Here is a 6,990-nt window from a genome sequence, read left to right as displayed (position 1 = left end):
ACCCAAATACCAGACCCCCATGTGTTCTACTTTCACAATAGTCCTGGGCACTGATCTCCAACAGCCTATGAAAGGTAAACGAAATAAAAGATATGTCATAGAATGCTATTGTTTACTATGATAGCCAAGTTTTTGGCCTACTGAGAATCATATTTTGAGTTTTCTTTGAGTTCAACTGCAAACCACTATTTACTATTTTAGCCAAATCTCAATGGAGAGACTAAGCAACCAAAAATGAAAAAGGAGTGACACCATCCACATGAAACTATTTTGTTTTCAAGACTAATCTACATAAAATGAATACAAAGAGAAGAGGGCCCAAGAATGCTACACTGATATAAGCCCAGAAAATGTGCTGACTACCACATGAACAATTATTCTGCTACGTATCATTTGTCTGCTTTTGAATATTATGAAAAACACTGTCAAAGTCTCACTAAAGTTATATCTAAGAATGGAAACTCCCATATCATTTATAGTTTGAAAAGCATCAAGCCTCTCATGGCATCTAGGCAAGGCCATCATATAGGTATGGGTATATTAACAATCCATCTGTGAAATGTAATCCATTAAAAAGATGAGTATAAAATGTATCTTGTTCTTCAAATAATTTCTAAACATCTAGATTACTCACCTCACCAAACTTATTGGCTGAGCCTGTGCTTTTAATTCCTCAATTCTTCTCCTTCTAAACTCTAAGAGGATGGCTTCGTCCTCATCATCTTCCAGCTCTCAAGCTCATCAAGAGAGAGCTTTCCTAATCTTGCCTCTGTTGAGAGTAAAGATTAATTAGGCCTAAACTTAAAATTCTGCATCTAAACTTAGGCAAGTGAGTATTTAAAGGGCTACTTTTGCTTTAAAACATGTACAATGAAACAAAATATTACTATAGATTACAGGCAAAATCCTTCTTTATGAATATATCCATAATAAAAATTACGTATAGATACAAAAAAATCATATGATGATGTTTCAAAGTACATTTGTGAGTTTACTACAATGCGATTAAAGAGAAGGCAAAGACCTGAGCTCTGTTTTTCTTGAATCGTCTGTTCTAGCATTTCAGCCAGGGCTTCCTCAGTCACCTCAGGTTCCTTTGGTGGAAGGATACCTTCTTGCGAAGGATATCATTCCACTCTGTGTCTTCATTAGGGTCCTGAAAAAATAATAATTTAGTATGTTTGAAAAAATATATCAATCATGACATATTCTAAGACAATGTTTCCTAACCTTTTCACTTTCTGTAATATCAACTAACTGTTGCAGCCTTTGCACTTGTTGGCACTCTAGCAAAGGTTAAAAAAAATATCCGATACAGACATTCTGGCAAAATAGTCTGGAGACTTCCCAGGCATTTTAATTAAGAACTTGTTCTAGCCCTGTCTCACAGAAAACATACTGTGGAGGTTTGATTCCTTTTGCCTAATTAGCAAAGTCCCAGAGTCCACAACCCTAACTACATGCATGCTAGAGACAGTCTTGTTCTCTATCCTGCTATAAATACTAGAGGTAGGGGGCAGAATAATTTTTTCACATATGTGTAGGAGAGGGTGAGAGGAATCCACTAGCACTGGCATTACCATGACCTGCTGAGCAGAAGTCTTCTAAACATTTATCAAACATAATCTCAATATGAATACTGACAAAAGCTTAGGATATTGGTAAATATCAGAATACCTTCCTATGACCAATCACGACAATAGTGGTATCGATGGATTCCTCTCACCCGCTACAACTCTCTCTCTCTCTCTCTCTCTCTCTCTCTCTCTCTCTATATATATATATATATATATATATATATATATATATAAATAAATTACGCTGAGGACACCCTACCGTACCCACAGTGCTATATAATGACTGATTTTCTGTAAATTATTAATATTTTTCCCTGCATTTTCTCTGGTACCAGTCATGCCCTCTAGCATACATAAAGAAATGAAAGCACAAAAGAGCAGGGCTAATCATCCCATATCTAGACTATCACGGCCAAAATTGTGAGGTCATCCTTTATTACCCATAAATGTCTTACATTTATGGGTAATAGGTGACAGGAATCAGTCAGTATACAGGCTATATTTTTTTTCTTAATTTTTTTTTCAACATCTTTGCTATTCTTCTACTATCCCCTTGGGTCACAGAGAGTTAAGAGGGGATTAATGCACTAACCTTACCTGACCCTGGAGCCATACCAAGGTCAGGGATTAATGCCCTTTGGCCTAAGCACACTAAGGGGAGCAAGTTCTAGATCATTCTTTACCCACTTCCCTCTTATTTTTTCATAGGCAATGATAATCTTCCTTCCATGCTCATCTATGAAATTTATTATATATCATATTGTAATGCATATGAAAGTAACCACAGCTGGAGAGTGGGCAGTTAGGCCAGCACAAGAAACGGGTCTGAGTCTGAGTAGTGGAACCCAAGCTTATGGTAGCAAGTAGCATCCATATTTCCACAGTTGACACATGGAAAATTTGGATTTATACAATAAATAACTTGGCTGTGTATTGGACTTACACCAAAGAATAATCATAAATACATATATGGTAAAGTCTCCATCAGGGAGCAATACCCTACTTACCTAAACAAAATAAAAAAGCATCACTAAATATAAGCATACCAACCAATAGCTTTCAGCACTTTACTACATATCCAAAAATATTAATCCACCCATCTTAACCCACGTGATTCAATTTCTTATATCAAAAAAGGCGATCTTACAACCCAGATAGCATCTCAATGAGTCCCCCAAACCGGCCAACCCACTCTTAAAATCAAAAACCCCTTTAAAACGCACCAAAATAAAAGCTTGGGTCCTTCATAATACCTAAAACCATAGAACTTGCCTGCTTTTTTGCCTTGTGCTGTGTGTGGTGGAAGCGCGAGTCAAGTCCACGCCGTTTCCTGTTAGGTCTCAGGAGATAAAAATAGCCTGGCACTGGCACCAACCTTTAGACCTGACACACTTATTGTTTTACCTCTATAGATGACTAAACTCTCTTAGCTCGTGAGACATTAACATATCTTTATATTAGAATTGAGTACTTTATAGAATCCTTTTTAATATTTCCGTATCCTTGTGTTTTTTAAAGTAAAGGCATTCGAAGACGGTGGGGGAGAGATTCATATTCTATACTTAGGGTCGGCGCTGGAGCGGGGTATTTAAATATCCGGGGCGGGATGAACAAATTTTAAAAATAATAAAACTATTATAAATAATATTGATACCAAGCGGAAAAAAAACACGTGTATGTAAGTACCCTGCAAATGTACACATTAATGTTAAAGATAATGAGTATAATAATAAAAATGATACTAATGAGTGATGACAATAATAATAAAAAACTAAAGATAATGATAATAATAACAATAATATTTAATAAAACAACGATAATAATATTATATAACAATAGTAAATATGGTGATAATAATGATAATAAAATAATAATTAATAATAATAATAATAATAATAATAATAATAACAGTAACAATGATAATACTATGAAAATAATAATGATAACAATAATAATAACGACAATAACAATAATGATAATAATAATAATAATGATAATAATAACAATAATAATAATAACAACAACAACATAGCCATAATATCAATAACATTACTAATAACTAATTACTAATGGTAATGATAACGATAATAACAATGATTATGGTAACAATAATGATAACAATAATAATTATTGATAATACTAAACATCACTGTTATTATCATTGCTATCACTATCATTATCATCATAAGCATTAACATTAGCATTAGCAATATTATTATCACTATTATCATTCTCGTTATTATTAATGTTTTAACTTTATTAACCTCCCTCTCATTATTATTATTATTATCATCATCATCATCATCATCATCATCATCATCATCATCATCATCATCATCATCATCATCATCATCATCATCATCATCATCATCATCATTACTATCACTATTATTTGTGGAAGTAGTACTATTAGCATCATTATTACTATTATTACTATTATTTCTATTACTATTATCAGTAAGATTATTATTATTATTATTATTATTATTACTACTACTACTACTACTATTTTTATTACTATCATTATTGTCATTATCATTCTTTCATTATTACGACAATAACCATAATAATGAAAATAATGATAATAATTATTACCATAATTATCATTGCTATTGTTATCATTATCAGTATTATTATCATTATTTTTATTGTTATTATTATTGTAATAATTATCATTATCTTCCTTCTCATTATCATCACTATCGTCATCATTATCATCAATATGATTAATATTATTACTATAATTATTATTGTTGTTATTATTATTGCTGTTTATTATTATTATCATTATCATTATTACTATTATCGATATCACTATTGTTCTCATTATTGTCATTGCTATTATTATCCTTATCATCATTATTATTTTCATTACTATCATAAGTATTATTATTATTACTGCTACTACTATTACTTCTATTATTATTATTATTGTCATTATTACTATTATTATCATTATTACTATCATTATTACTATTACCGTTACTATTAGCGTTATTATTACCGTTATTATTATCATTGTTAATATCAATATTATCATTACCATTATTACTAGGTAAGTATAGAAGGGATGGAGAAACTATAACTGATATCTCTATTTCATTTAAAAAACATAAAATAAACAAATCACAATCTGATGTTGATCAAAAGCAATACTAGCTCTTAAAATCCCTCTTGACGAACATACTCTTCTTTAATCTAGTCTACCTTCAAATATAACAGAAAATATAAATCGGTTTAGCACTGGCCAGAGTTCAAAGAAAATGGGAAACCTCCTGAGTCACTCAGTACTTCTTCCTGAGCACTTGACTGTCAAAAGAAAATAATACTATTGAATAATGTACTATACCATGCCATGCCCACAGCACTTACACAGGAATTCTATACAGTTGTGCTACATCACACTGCGACACTTTCTTCACAAATCAATACAACCACAAGTGAACATGTCTCCGCTAAAGGAAGGGAAATTTGCACACATGTTGGTCAGCAGTCACTCAGCTCGTCGTAACAACACTGTGTAACAAGGCCTCACACGCAGTTCTCGATATAATGATACCCTCTTCATAAAACGCAGATTCCATACTATATAGTGTACTTTCTCTTCAGCATTTTTTTTTATTAACTGTCTTCGATACCCCAATCTCTTCTTCGGCAACCAACCATGGCATTCGATTTACTACCTCTAAAACCTTTCCCATCCTATATCTCATTCCCGCATAGGATACCTAACTACCAAACTTTCTGCATGATGCTTTCATCCAATCCTGCTCTTCACCTAAGTTCATTGGTGTCATTTTGACTCCAAACTGTTTTTGCGAGATCATATTCTTCCCGGTAAAAACAAAACACCTCTGTTTTTTTCTGATCCACCCAGAATCAAACATCCCACCTGTCCTCCTCACCAATAAACTTCAAACCGTAAAAACTTTCATCTCTCCTTAGTCGCCCCCATACCACCAGAACAGACGCTGCTCTTGCCCGGTTACGAATAGGCCACACTCGCCTCACGCATTCATACCTCATGTCACGATCCAACCCACCTCTGTGCTCCTCATGCAAAGTTCCTCTTTTAGCCCCACGTATCCTACTGTCCTGCCCCCGCTCTACTAAGGGCCTTACCTTCGCTTTTCCATACTTATCCTCTCTTCACGAATCCTCAGCCTGTCGGACATCCCCACCTTTTTCAAATTGACAACCTGTTCTACTTCCTCAGACTCATAGATACCCTGCATTTGATCTAATCACCCTTTGTCCTTAATCTTTTCCCATCTATCAGTCCCTCTCCTATCTCATTTAGTCCCCATACTTTTAGCCCTTCACTACCATACTATGTGATAATACTATGTGACCATTGAGATCTAACGCATTTTGTTCCAACCTTTGTGCTATATGACCTTAGATGTCTAGCACATTTATTTGGATAACAATTAATATCCTCATCCTCATCATCATCACCATCATCATTATTATCATTATCATTATCGTTATTGTTATTATCATTATTACCTCCATCAAATAATTAATATTAACAATAATGATGGTAATAATAGTAATAATGATAATGATAGAGTAGTAGCAATGATTCTTATTATCATTATTGTAATAATTATCATCATCATCATCATCATCATCCTCACTATATTATTATCATCATTTTCTCAACAACTACTATCATCGTTTTCACTACAACTATCATTATTGTAATTGCTATTATTACTGTCATTATTATCACTGATTCTATTATCGGTATTAGTGACATTATCATCATCATTGGTATTATTAGTTAATATTGTTGTAGCTTTTATCATTTTATCATCATCTCCATTATTGCTATACTTATTGATTTCCTAGTATTGTTATTATCATTATTATCTTCATTATTGTTGTTCTTACCATATTATTATTATTATTATAATTGTTGTTATTATTACTATTAGTGTCATCATCATCATCATTATCATTATTATCATTACTATCAATATTATGATTATCATTATCATTACTATTGATATTATGATGAACATTATCATCATTACTATTAATATTATCATTATCACTATCATCATTACTATTAATATTATCGTCATTATCATTATTATCAATTTATTATTTTTATCACTTTTATTATTACTTTTATCAGATATTGTTTATGACTGAAAGTTTCCGGAGATCCTTCTGACCTGAAATCGAGCTTGCCACACACCAGGGGAAGTTCTTTGTTCTACTTACTTTGACTTCATGCATCATTTATTCTCACTGACGTCATGAATAATTATATATGCCCCTTTGCATGCGACAGATGTAGGTTTCAAACATTCTTTGAAAACTTCATAGCACGAGATGTGGACATATGATTTTTTACCGATAATGCAGGTTTTTACTGAATACGCAGGCGCAGATCCACAGTCAT

This window comes from Penaeus monodon, chromosome 18, assembly GCF_015228065.2.
Source record: "Penaeus monodon isolate SGIC_2016 chromosome 18, NSTDA_Pmon_1, whole genome shotgun sequence".
Classification (NCBI taxonomy): Eukaryota; Metazoa; Arthropoda; class Malacostraca; order Decapoda; family Penaeidae; genus Penaeus; species Penaeus monodon.
The sequence above is the reverse complement of the archived record's forward strand: the minus strand, read 5'-3'. Positions refer to the sequence as shown.